This window comes from Lytechinus pictus, chromosome 7 (genome assembly GCF_037042905.1).
Source record: "Lytechinus pictus isolate F3 Inbred chromosome 7, Lp3.0, whole genome shotgun sequence".
Lineage (NCBI taxonomy): Eukaryota > Metazoa > Echinodermata > Echinoidea > Temnopleuroida > Toxopneustidae > Lytechinus > Lytechinus pictus.
In genome coordinates, this window is record NC_087251.1 from 14476086 (window position 1) to 14489037 (window position 12952).

Sequence of the window (12952 nt, forward strand, 5' to 3'; positions counted from 1 at the left end):
GGTTGGATCATGCCGAGAGGACGCGCACTACTGTGACGTGATGTACGACTAATACTTAAATCTTTGTGAAACACCCCCTGAAGAAACCCGTCTTTGTAGTCTAACCTGGCTTTAATAGGCTTTCAAGTGTGATACATGTGCTTATGATGTAACCTGTCCTTATAGCTTAACCTCCTTTAAAGAGTTTAGCTGCTTAAAAGAATAATCTTGCTTTCAGGTGTAAACTGGCTTTTAAAATGAATGCTGATCTTATCTGGGAGAGCTAGCAGTAAAAAAGACATCACTGAACTGGTTGGATCATGCCAAGAGGACGCGCACTACTGCGTATGTGATGTACAACTAATATTTAAATCTTTGTTAAACACCCCCTGAAGAAACCCGTCTTTGTAGTCTAACCTGGCTTTAATAGGCTTTCACGTGTGATACATGTGCTTATGATGTAACCTGTCCTTATATCTTAACCTTCTTTAAAGAGTTTAGCTGCTTAAAAGAATAATCTTGCTTTCAGGTGTAAACTGGCTTTTAAAATGAATGCTGATCTTATCTGGGAGAGCTAGCAGTAAAAAAGACATCACTGAACTGGTTGGATCATGCCAAGAGGACGCGCACTACTGCGTACGTGATGTACAACTAATATTTAAATCTTTGTGAAACATCCCCTGAAGAAACCCGTCTTTGTAGTCTAACCTGGCTTTAATAGGCTTTCACGTTGATACCTGTGCTTATGATGTAACCTGTCCTTATAGCTTAACCTCCTTTAAAGAGTTAGCTGCTTAAAAGAATTATCTTGCTTTCAGGTGTAAACTGGCCTTTAAAATGAATACTGATCTTATCTGGGAAAGCTAGCAGTAAAAAAGACATCACTGAACTGGTTGGATCATGCCGAGAGGACGCGCACTACTGTGACGTGATGTACGACTAATACTTAAATCTTTGTGAAACACCCCCTGAAGAAACCCGTCTTTGTAGTCTAACCTGGCTTTAATAGGCTTTCACGTGTGATACATGTGCTTATGATGTAACCTGTCCTTATAGCTTAACCTCCTTTAAAGAGTTTAGCTGCTTAAAAGAATAATCTTGCTTTCAGGTGTAAACTGGCTTTTAAAATGAATGCTGATCTTATCTGGGAGAGCTAGCAGTAAAAAAGACATCACTGAACTGGTTTGATCATGCCGAGAGGACGCGCACTACTGCGTACGTGATGTACGACTAATACTTAAATCTTTGTGAAACATCCCCTGAAGAAACCTGTCCTTGTAGTCTAACCTGGCTTTAATTGGCTTTCAAGCTCATGGTGTAACCTGTCCTTATAGCTTAACCTGCTTAAACAGTAAGCTACATAAAAAAGGAACCTTGCTTTCAAGTGTAACCTAGCTTTTAAAATCGTATCCTAGCTTTTAAAATCGTAACCTAGCTTTTAAAAGCGTATCCTGATCTTATCTGGGCCTAGTAAAAATTGAATCATGCATTGCAACTCACCATTACTCCAAATTAAAAGAGGGATTTCTTGTTCAATGCTGCTAAAAAGCAGAGTGCTTGGACTTCTGCCTCCTTCCAGTCTGTCCTTCTTTCTTTATCTCTGCTCACAATCTGTATGATATACCTGTAGTATAGGCAAAACCAAACTTTTATAGCTAACAGAATAAGAGTTTCATTTTTTGGGATAAACTACAACAGAACCCCCTTGTGAAAAAAAATCCTTTATATATTCGTTGATATGGGTATTACTCAGTTTCATTGGCTCTATACAGAACTGTGTAAAAATAAATTGTGTCCATGTGCATCAAATGTCTTTTTCAAAGGCCACGATCGCAATTTAATATACCTCAAAAATAACATTTTTGTATCCCTTACTAAATGTTTTCCAGATTCATCCACTGCGCAAATTTTTTGAGCGCATCACTCACTGACTCTTTACTTTTACTTTTTTGGGTGTGGACTTGTAAAAAAAGGTAAATTAACAATCAAAGGACCCTTATTTCAATTTTATCATTTTAACCACTCCATTCCCCCTATTGTTTGTGTAATTTGATAAAGAGAGAAAGGAGGTCTGTATTGCTGTACCACATCATTCAATTCCCGAAGGTAGGCTTGTATACTTATCAGCATGATTTTTTTTAATCATTTATTTTATCTGCAAGGTATAATTAGGAAATAATTTTGCTGCCCCCAATTGGAAAACACACAGGTTTTCGTTGACAAAAAGGCTATTGGATCAATTGGCAATTAGACGAAATGTTGATGAACAAAATGGATTAGAAAAAATGGCAGATCATGTGGTGGGTGGACGGGATGGCAGTAGATGATTTGGCACAACTGCTAATTGTATGGTTTAAGTTACATGTAGATCCTATTTGTAAAGTATAATATTCCCAAGCAGTTCAAGCATGGTTGGGGTGGAGAACAATATTCATGCACCCCTTTCTTTAAATATGAAGATGAAAAATTCATAAATTACCCAACATTAAGAGTAAGTGCCCCCTGAAGAACCCCATCAAATCTTTCAGTGTAACATGTTATTCAAGTTGAAACAAAGTTTAAGACATACAGCAAGGGTTGTTTGGAAGCAGATTCTTGATATGATGACTTTTGTGACTTAATGGATGAATAAACTGGAAGAATTAATGGGTTCTTTGGGATGTGGTCTTACTTTGATTTTAAACATCAATGAAAAACTGAGAGGAAATAAGTTTATCTTGCAATTACCTAGTCTAGTCTTAAACTGGTAAAGGGAAAGGAGGCCGAGATCCGGTGATCAGATAAATGCCTGTAAAAACACAAAAACAAAATGTATCGGTGGTTCTAAAACACATAACATACAAATAACAAATAAAAAACAAGACAAAAGAAACTAAGAATAAAAATATCAAGTAATAAAGGTGGAGTGACTCTGGTAGTCTCCCCTGCATCCACGATTCAATATAGCACCAGAGCTGACTTTAAAAAAACAACTATAAATTCACTATTCACAAAAACACAATGTTCTTATCTTAATATACTACTACATTTATTAACCCTTAATGACATTTGACCTTGATCTAGGAACCTACATGTACATGTTAGACTTGTGCAAGATGAGCAATGATACTAGATTACCCATATGTCCACATTGCATTAACAATATCCATTAACTTTATGATGGCAATGAGCTATGATGGTAATTCAATAATTGCCCACAACATGGCCAAAATTTGACACTAAGTGACCTTTCACCTTATTAATGTGACCTGCAGAGCAGGTTCAGTGATAAATACCTGATTACTCTTATGACCAAGTTTCATGAACTACATCCTTTATCCATAGAGCTATCTCTGTAAGAGCTCCATGCTTTAACTATCAAAGTTATTATGGTAAATCAACAAAGAAATTGACCAATGTTCATTGACCATAGACCTTAGTCATGTGATCTGTATATTGCACAGGATGTTCAGTGATACTTCTTTACTCTTATGTCAATTTTCATGCACCAGTTCCATAAACTTTCAAAGTTGTGGTGGAAAAAACAACTACCCCCAACATGATTCAAGGTTCATTGACCTTGGTCATGAGACGTTAAACCATGCCTTTCTAATTGCTCTCTGCTGTACAGGCAAGATAGAAAGAAAAAATCAACAAGCCTCATAAAAGAAAGATTGGCATGTTGTCAATGATCACGGCAGTATTTTTGATTGAGAGTCACTTGCATTATCTGAGTTTAATTATTTCATAGTATATGAATTTAAATAATTATTCAAATTCATACACTATGAAATATATTAAACTCAAATACATAAAGAAAATGAAGCTCACAGATAATGTTCAAGAAGCCTGGCATGAATGGTCCTGTGAGTTTCAGGGCTGGAGCATCTCATCATTACTTTAGATGTTATAGATGAAAAACTTGAATAAAATAAGTTAATTTGGAACTTACCAACTTTAAGTCTCTACACTAGTCGCATAAAGTGAGGTGAGGTTGTGATTCTGCATTCTTGGAAGTACCTGAAAAAATTGAGTGTAGCAACCAAAACATAAAATAAGACAAAATATAATAAAACAATAACAACACACTTTTTTAAATAGTGCTTAATTCATCACAACGACATGTCTAAGCGCTTTACAGATATATTATTACCCAGGTCATCGAATTCAATTGGTAATTCCCGCACACAATGTGTGAACATCCTCCACTCCCATTGAGCAATTCAATGTAGCAGCAGTGCTAAACTTAGAAACTACTAGAAAATAATTATTCACAAAAAAAAAACACTACCAGGTACATTCATTTGCCCGAAAAGATATTAGACCATGATCATGTGTAAGACCTAAGTCTTATCAGAGTTATTGGACCTTGGACCTGAGACCATGGCAAGAGAATCAGGTATACTTTTGTATGTGGAATAATATTAACAAACATAATTTCTTAATTTGAATATCAATGTAATGAATTTGATTTACTATTGTTGTGTCAATTCTTAGCCAACACATAGAATAACATCTGTCGCCAGACATTGCAAAACAGTGCATAGATCTGACAGCTTCAAGTTTGTAATGTATACACACAATGCTTTTCTTTATAATAAACCAAGCAAACTTATTGTGAGCTTAATTAGTACAGTCCATCAGACCCTTGAAATATATATGGCGCAAGAGTGATTCTGTCTGTAGGGGCAAAAGGTTAATGCCTCAATACGCACAACTGCATGCGTACAGTAATAAATTCACCAGACTAAAACCATAGATGGAATGACCAAGAATTACAGGCCACTGCCTTCTTCCTATACTAGATAATGATGATGATGAAGATGAACAGGAGCAAAAATAACACTTTTTTCAAAATATGCAAATTCTGTGCTTTAATGACTCCATAACAAATCTTGCTATATCCCATGCTTGGATTAGACTTGATAATTTGTATATTGGAAGATTTGATAGGTTTTCAGGGGGATCTTACTTTAGATGTTATATATCAAAGAAAATAATTAATAAAATAAGTTATTATAGAACTTACCAATTTCAAGTCTCTACACTAGTCGCATAAAGGGATGTTGTGATTGCAATCTTGCAAGTTCCTGAAAATAAATGTGTGTGTGGACAACAAAACATAAAAATAAAATTTAAAAAAGGCGAGCGCATCTGGCAGTCTCACCTGCATTGCGCAATTCAATATAGCAGCAGTGCTGACTTTGAAAACTACTATAAATAGTTATTCACAAAAAACACCATTCAAATGATTCAATACTACATTCATTGACAATAAATGACATTTTACCTTGATCATGTGACCTAAGACTTGTCAGTGATACTTGATTACCCCGATTTCTACGTATTATAAAGTATATCTATTACCTTGGAAAGTTATGACAGCAATCTAACAATTACCTCCAACATGGCCCTCGCACATGCCATGTTTTGAAAAAACAGTGAATAATTAATCAAGTGTGAGGAACTCCATGTCGGCTGTAAATCACCAATTTTGAGGCTGATAGAAGCATGGAAAACAAGTGAAACTTTGTGTAAAGTAAGAATATTAAATTTGATTGTTTTTAAAGATCATGATGTTGCATGAATTTTTTATTTTTCACCATAAAATTCCATCTTTGTCAATTGGAGTATCAGAACGAGTTCACGTTCGGGTAACCCAGGGAGCTCCGGCCCACGAAGCGTGCCGCAACCCAGGAGTCCACCGTGCATTTAGACATAGACACAGGACAAGGGTAGATTGTGGTCATAATAACTTAGTAGAAAATTGTGTAAACAGAAATTATGCACTTACCACGATTATATGGATGAAGGTCTATCATGTGGCAGTATCCTGACATCGAGGCACAGACTGGAACCTCGAAAAAAAAGAAAAGTTCTGTCCTTCTGCCCCAGTCTCGATCGGCCATTTTGTAATGAATTTTGAAAAAATTAGGAGGGGTATCGCAACAGAACTTTTCGCTTTTTTGAGGTTCCAGTCTACCCTAGTCCCATGTCTAAGTCTGGCTCAGGCCCGCTTCGCAGCCGGAGCTCCCTGGGTAAATGTTCGGGTAGGTGGAGCTTAGCAGTAGTGAAGTGGAGCCTGCACGAACATCACTTGAGGTAGAGGCACACCTACAGTTTTAAATTAAAACAGGTAGAGAGATACACGTACATCTTTAACTTAAAACCACTCACACATACTGTGAGGTTAATATTACTAACCTTGCATCGTGAACCACGTGCTGCAATCCCACTTCTGGTGTCCACAAGCACAACACACGACTTGTACTGCTTGATTTTTCTGTATGCAGCAGCATGTAATGAACCCTTGCGTGACTTAGTTAGAGTTAGATCTATACACAAATAATTATTATCTGAGAATAGATCAAACTCTAACTAAATCACGCAAGGGTTCATTACAATTTACATGCCGCCGCGCACAGAAAAATCAAGCAATAAAAGTCGTGTTGTGCTTGTGGACACGAGAAATAATAGAACCAGAAGTGAATCAACTTGACAGTCAGCATGCATGTATTAAACAATGTTGAGGATAGAACTTGCAACCCAAACACCATAACACAGTTAATCAATGGGCATGGCACAAGTGCAGTTTCGCACCGGTCGATTACCACTACCAGTACTACCTCAGGCGATGTTCATGCAGGCTCCACTCCAATTCACTACCGCTACACTACGCTACACCTACCCGAACATCGGGACAGTGAACCAATTCGGATATACCAAGTCACAAAAGGTGGGATCAAATGGTGGTTTATTGTAAAAAATCTAGGAAAAATATGTAACGAGGGATATGAATGACTTAATATCTTACTCTACACCCATACAATATTTCACTCCGTGTCCATCCTCCAGTTATACTCAAAATTGGTGATTTTGGGCCAGTATCTTTTTCCTCACAGTCGCTGATCGATCACGATCGCATGCAATTTTTTTAAATCGGCCGTGAATAATACGCGTGAGGAAAAAGATACTGGCCCAAAATCACCAATGTTGAGGATAACCGTAGGCGTAGGATGGACACGGAGTGAAATACGGTGTAGAGTAAGATATTAAGTCATTCATATCCCTCGTTACATATTTTTCCTAGATTTTTTACAATAAACCACCATTTGATCCCACCTTTTGTGACTCGGTATATCCGAATTGGTTCACTGTCCCGATGTTCGGGTAGGTGGAGCGTAGTGTAGCAGTAGTTAAGTGGAGTGGAGCCTGCACGAACATCACCTGAGTTATACCACTACCAGTACCAATACAACTTACAAGCATACCTCACCACAACCATAACACTAACATGACTAACTGTTCACAAATGTCCTAGCAAGTCACATTTCAAGGTCAATATACCCACCGCTTTTCTAAATATCGCGATCAGGAAAGGCTAAATTTCAATATATTATGGCTTCGCTTGCATACCATAAGGGCACTAGTATTCAACCCGTTTGGAGAGTTTCCTCAAATTTATAGAATATATAGAATTTACCTGAATTTCAGACCCGTCTTATTTCCAAGAGCAAATGCTGGTTATTCTTTTTCCGTTATATTTTTCTTCAACCAGTTGACTGTGTGCGCGGGCGATCGAATTATACGGCGACGGATTTTGGTACTAGTATTCAACCCGTCGGCACTAATATTCAACCTAGCGATGAAAGATGGACCTGTCTCTCGATCTGCTCTTGTCCCATCCGACTATGGACTAGACCATTTGAGATGAGACCAAACAGGGAATTAATCAAAGCCAGAGACTTACATAGATCTAGATCTAATTTAGCAATCTAAACCCTTTTGAGATTTGCTATCAATCCTCACTAGGTTGAATACTAGTAGGCCTACCATTCAGTGCAAAAGGCCATCGCCGCATAATTCGATCCTCCGCGCATACAGTCGACAGATTGACAAAGAAAATATCGACAACAGATTACCCTGGAATTAACAAAGGTATGGAATTAAGATAAATTCCCTATTTCTAAATATTTTGGGGAATATGTCAAAATCTTTGAATTATGCCGGGTTGAATACTAGTAGGCTCTACCCATACGGTATATAGTCATGCAGATCAGTCATGCATCTATGCCTATGGCTGCTTGGATTCGCCATGCATGCACCACAATGTTGATATGGACTGATGTTAGCGACCAAAACTTCAAAAAGACTCCCCTGCGGCATGCAAGCAGTTAATTTGCAGGATGTTCACATGATTTGGTTGCTAACTTCAGTCCACATATTACCCTAGTCCCGTGTCTATACTGCAGTGTGTCTATGGCCAAATACACGGTAAGCGCCCTGGGCTCCCGCCAGCGTAGCGGGCGGGAGCTCCCTGGGTTACCTGGGCCTAACTTAGAGCAGCCAAGACTGGCAAGAGTATTCAAGGCAATTACATACGAATAACGAATGGAATGCGGTAGACCATAGATTGTATAAATTCACGCGCCGAATTATATTACATAAACTGAAATTGTATTATTCTTTCTGTATTAATACTCACATGTTTTATGGAATATTGATGGTACCGTCGGGGAACAGTGTACTACTGAACTGAAGTGATTTTCTCGCACAAACTCCGCATTCGGTGCGCGCGCGTACATTATAATTGCAATTAACACTTTATCGCGAACTTACCCGGCGAGTTACGCGTTAAGCTCAGGTCCTCTTTAAGACCTTAACATTCGTATTAGTGGATCGGTGAGATATATCTTGCTCATGAATTCCTTAAAACCTCAAAATGTCCCTTTATTCTGGTCTTAATATAAAAAAGATTCAGCTAGCGCGTCGCGCTCGCATCATTTGGTTTGTGAAATACGTATGATCTTAATGAATTCCTACAAAAAAGGCCTTTGCGCTCGCAATATTTCATTAGAGAGATACGTATGTTATACGTACTATATGTTCATGATTACAGTGACTTCATGTTTTTAGGTGTAATTCTAACAAAACTCTGCACCCGCTTGGCGCTTGCATTAGATGACTATGATGAGATATGTATGCTCTTCATGAATTCCAAAAAAATTAGTTCTTAAATGTCCCTTTTTTAGGTCTGAATATAATTTTTTTTTCAGCTCGCGCTTAATTCTCACTCGCGTTATTTGATCAGTGACATACATATCCTTTTAATGGCTCAGTCCTTAAATGTATTTATTAGGTCAGAATACATTGCGCGCCCACTATACTGTAAAAAATGAAGTGCTTGTATAGTGACTGCACTACGAGTGCTGATTTTGTAGTTCAAATTTAAACTAGAAAATCAGCACTCGAAGCGCAGTCACTATACAAGCACTGTAAGTGCTAAATTAGCACTTCATTTTTGCAGTGTATAAGTGACTCCAAAATTTTGCTGGTGCCCCCCCCCCCCCCATGCCGTGACCCACGATACGCCATTGGGGGCACATCCCCCATCAGGCTCACCCCTGTACGCGCACGGCACTATCGCGCCAAATTTAGCTGGTACACCCCCCCCCCAAAAAAAAAAAAATGCTTGTGGCTACGGCCCTCTATTGGTCAATACCATCGATATCCTAACTAGGTATCACATGCCTAATTCATTTCCCATAGACTCGTGTGTTACAGTGGCACTTTAAAAAATTCATAAAAAATAAGGAGGAAATTCGAGGGTTGAATGTTTACTACCAGTGGACAGGATATGTCTGACATTCCATATCTGACCAGAAAAGGGTACCTCGACTGGCTCGATCATTTTAGAAATAAATCGGCATTTATGAAGACTACACCTGACAGGATCAAATTCATCACTTGAGAGAGTAAAATGGCCCTAATTCTTCTGCCAGTGAAAAAATAGTGCCAAAGTAGTGATATATCTTTCCGATTTGGAAAAAGGAAGTTCAGTAGATACCCTCCCTAGAATCAGTGTTAGACTGTCAATCATATTCATTCATTTTTGTCAATCAGCAATATCAAATTTAAAAATTGAGCTTTGGGTTGGCTCGAATGAATACCTGCCAGTTGTGGTTAGGCCCGTGTGACCACTACCCACAAAGATGATCATTTCCATGCACTAATGCCCCTGCAAAATAAACAACGCTAGAATGAATTAAGATCTAGGGATAATATATAGGCCAAATGATTTTATTATAAAAAAGTAGCGATAGGCGGGGATTTAGTGATAGAACGTCATTCTGTGGTCTATTGAAACCACTCAAGATCAGTGATTGGAGCTAGCTAGCACAGCGTTTTCTATTAAAATAATTTCCGTGATTTTAGTCAACTATAAGTTGTGAAAAGAGAAACATTGATAGTACTTGCAAAGCATCATTTTTCACTCAGCGAATTCCAGATGACATAAAGCAGCCAGTGATGATAATGAAAAGATGAAGACCCCCTCCCCACCTCCACCACAATCTGGCAATCTCCATTGTTCACATGCTCCAACCATGGACCTATTACGTAATACGTCCATGCTCCAACGGACCCACAATGCATGTCTAGCAGTAAACAACGATTGAAGCGTTGAAGGTTGCACGGGCCTAATCACAACTGGCAGGCCAAAGATATTCATTCGAGCCAACCCATTGCTCAATTTTAAATTTGATATTGCTGATTGACAAAAAATGAATGAATATGACTGACAATCTAACACTGATTCTATGGAGGGTACCTACTGAACTTACTTTTTCCAAATTGGAAAGATATATCACCACTATGGAACTATGCTTTTACTGGCGGAAGAATTAGGGTAATTTTACTCTCTCAAGTGATGAATTTGATCCCGTCAGGTGTAGTCTTCATAAATGCTGATTTATTTTTAAAATGGTACCCTTTTCTGGTCAGATATGGAATGTCAGACATTTATCCTATCCACTGGTAGTAAACATTCAACCCTCGAATTTCCTCCTTATTTTTTTATGAATTCTTTTTAAGTGCAACTTTAACACACGAGTCTATGGGAAATGAATTAGGCCTGTGAGCCCTGAATGACATCTGCACACAGTGATTATATCTTCACTGTACATGACAACATTAAAGAACTAATGCATGTATGTTCTTATTCTGGCGGTCAATATAGATTTTCACCACTCTTGTGCCAGTGAACAAGTATTTTGGATAGGGAACAGGAGTATTTGAGATTGAGATATACCAAGGTAAGTTTGATTTATTTTCAATCATCCAAAACTGGTATGTATTGATTTGATTATAGCATTTATTCCATTCATCATAAAAAAAACAAAGCACGTACAAAGTTTACATAAATTACATGGGAAAATTGCAAATAATACAATGATAAAATCTGGGAAACAGTTGAATAAAAAAAGAGTGTACATAATTTATGAATAAATGAGGAGGCAACTAGAAAGAGAAAGCCTTATTAGCGCTGCCACCTTTACAAAAATCTGGAAACTGAATATATATATGATATTGTAAAATACATGATGTAATAAATACTGAATACCATATATAAACATTGAACATAAAAGGGGGAAATACAAATTATAACACAATGACAATATATATTTGTATATATATCAACGATAATTACTAAAAAAGAAGGGGAAAGAAAAGAAACCTGATCATACATTATTTGAATATTTACTGAGAAGTTGGGTTTTATATCTCCTTTTAAAAATATTTAATGATGGACTAGATTTAACAGAAATTGTAACTTGTTCCAGATAACGGGTCCTTTGTAAAAGATACAATTCTTTGCTAAAGAGGTGCATATTTTGGGTATGTGGAAGTCTGAAGATCCTCGCGTATAATAAGAATGAACATCGGCATTGTAACAAAATATTTCTGAGATATTGTTTGGAATATAGTTTTTGTAACATAAATACATAAAAATGGCAATTTCATAATCAGAGAAATCATAAACATTCAACAAATTTAACTGACTAAGCAGTGGCTTGGTATGGGCAAGAAAATTGGCATGTGTAATGATTCTCACTGCTCTGTTTTGTAGCTGGTATAAACGTTGCATTGAATATGAAGTACAGGAACTCCAGGCAATGTTACAATATCGAAAATACGGTGAAATAATGGAATTATAAATCATTTTAAGAATCTTTTTTGGAAAAAACTTAAACTTGTTTAGGATACCTATACTTTTCGAAATTTTCATGCAGATGATATCAAAGTGTTCATTAAATGATAACTATCAATAGTCACACCCAGAAATTTCAAAGAAGTACATCTATTAATAATGTTATCATTCATAGAAACAACAATATTATTATAATCAATGATCTTGTTAGAAAAAAATCATGTAATGAGTTTTATTAGTGTTTAAAACCAATCTATTGGAGATCAGCCATGAATTTATTTTATTGATTTCGTTATTAAAATTAATAATCAGATTTGCGATATTAAAATCACTCAAGAACACACTGGTGTCTTCTGCAAATAGTATATATTGAAGAATGCGATATGAATGACAAATGTCATTCATATAAATTTTAAAAAAAGCGGGCCCAGTATGGATCCCTGGGGTACTCCACATCCAATGACCTGTAAATCAGACTTTTAACTAAGACATATTGCATACGATTTGACAAATAACTTTTAAAAAGATCTAAAAGAACACCTCGTATACCATAATTATTTAATTTATATAAAAGAATTGAATGATCTAAAGTATCAAAAGCTTTGCTTAAATCAAGAAATAATCCAATAAATATTTTCTTGTTATCTATTGAATATATATTAAAATAAATAAATAAATAAATAAATGTATGAATTTATCATAGACCTATGCCATATCGACATCTGTTTGTGAGCTCTCTTCACTGCATAGTACTACATCGGATGATGAATAAGCTGCACTAGAATAACAAGCCAATCAGCGTCTTTAATTGATCACATTTATAGTAATATCAACATAACTAGAATCCATGCGGGAATAATTTTCACCGATGTATCAGATCATTTACCAACGTCACGAGATTTTGCAGGGAGGAGGATTCAGCCGATGAATATGGCCTATATGCTCATTATCATAGGGACCTATAGTCTGACTAACGTATGCTATGTTTGAGAGGAAATCAAGTTA

General features: G+C 36.8%; 1 long non-coding RNA gene across 2 annotated transcripts; it reads right to left on the minus strand.

Annotated features, from left to right (window-relative positions):
- Window positions 1-1455: 1455 nt before the first annotated feature.
- On the minus strand, window positions 1456-8635 carry LOC129266875 (uncharacterized). 2 transcript variants are annotated; one of them, XR_010294086.1, is made up of 6 exons: window positions 8578-8635; window positions 5753-6072; window positions 4988-5048; window positions 3911-3978; window positions 2707-2767; window positions 1456-1603 (listed from the first exon to the last, which is right to left on the minus strand). It is a non-coding gene; the product is annotated as an uncharacterized LOC129266875 (long non-coding RNA). The 2 variants fall into 2 exon arrangements; XR_010294084.1 differs by lacking the exon at window positions 8578-8635 and adding an exon at window positions 8444-8551.
- Between the last annotated feature and the right edge of the window lie 4317 nt (window positions 8636-12952).